General features: G+C 48.1%; 1 pseudogene; it reads right to left on the bottom strand.

Annotated features, from left to right (window-relative positions):
- Positions 1-395, bottom strand: LOC103290532 (40S ribosomal protein S12-like; annotated as a pseudogene).
- Between the last annotated feature and the right edge of the window lie 828 nt (positions 396-1,223).

Genomic DNA, 1,223 nt, shown 5'->3' with positions numbered 1-1,223 from the left:
TCATTTCTTGCATTTGAAGTAGTCCTCCATGACATCCTTTGCCTGAGACTCTTTGCCCTAGTCCTTAACCACCACGCAACTGCAGCCCACCACTTCCCGGGTTTCCCCTCTCTGTCGGTTTTACAGAGGCCTACCCATTCCCCTCGCTTCTTGTTGTCAACCTTAATGAGGCTGACTTGGTGTTGAGCACAAAGAGCCTCCACCAACTTGACATACCTAGGCTCATCACAGTTGGATGCAAGTACACAAAGATGGGTTTGGCGCTTGTCTAAGGCTTTGGCAGCTTCGCGAATTCCGCCCGCGAGGCCATGGTGGATGAGGGCGGCCTTCAGCGCCTCTTGCAAAGCAGTGTTAACGTCCATGACCCCTCCAGCAGCAATGCCCTCCTTGGCCATGGAGGTGGGTTATGGGTAGAGCCCAATCTTGAACGCACCCAAGCCTCCGCCTCCGTGAAACTCCGCAGTGGCAGGGAAAGAGCTGCAATTCTTTTTTTTTAAATCCTCAACCGAGGATATATTTTTATTGACTTTAGAGAGAGAGAGAGAAACATTGATTGCTGCCTCCTGCATTGGCCCCGAATGGGTTTTGAACCCACAACCTCGGTTTGTGCCCTGACAGTGATCGAACCTGAAACCTTTCAGTGTATGCGACAACACTTCAAGCAGCTGAGCCATCCGGCCAGGGCCTTTGCAATTCTTGTTTCATATTTTATTTGGAGTATTTTGTCAAGAAACCAAGTAATATCCAGTAATTATATCATCAGTTAATCTTTTCAAAAGTATTAACTGTCGCCCTAGCCAGTTTTGCTCAGTGGTTGGAGCACCGTCCCTTGAACTGAAGGGTCCCGGGTTCGATTCCAGTCCAGGGCACATACTTCAGTTGCAGGCTAGACCCCCGGCCAGGTGTATACACTAGCATGGATTAGTCCTGCCACACATGTTTAGACTGTTATGGAGGCTCAGACGCTTAAAAACCAATAGTGTAAGCATTCATCCCAATTCCAGGCATTAAGCAGTTATTTTTCATATTATTGGGATGACACCAAGGAGATGCAGAAAAGCCCTGGACTTAGGGCCACAGTTAGGGGACTAGTTCTGGCTCTGCAGCTTATTGATCGTGGGGCATTGGATGAAAAAGTCACCTCTTTGGAACTCAGTTTTCCTGTTTATGTGATGAAGGAAATGCTGATGACAGTGGTGTCAATGAAACAGGTAGAGAACATG

The sequence above is a fragment of the Eptesicus fuscus genome, chromosome 11 (genome assembly GCF_027574615.1).
Source record: "Eptesicus fuscus isolate TK198812 chromosome 11, DD_ASM_mEF_20220401, whole genome shotgun sequence".
Lineage (NCBI taxonomy): Eukaryota > Metazoa > Chordata > Mammalia > Chiroptera > Vespertilionidae > Eptesicus > Eptesicus fuscus.
Note: the sequence above shows the minus strand (reverse complement) of the source record. Positions and strands in the feature narration are given on the sequence as shown.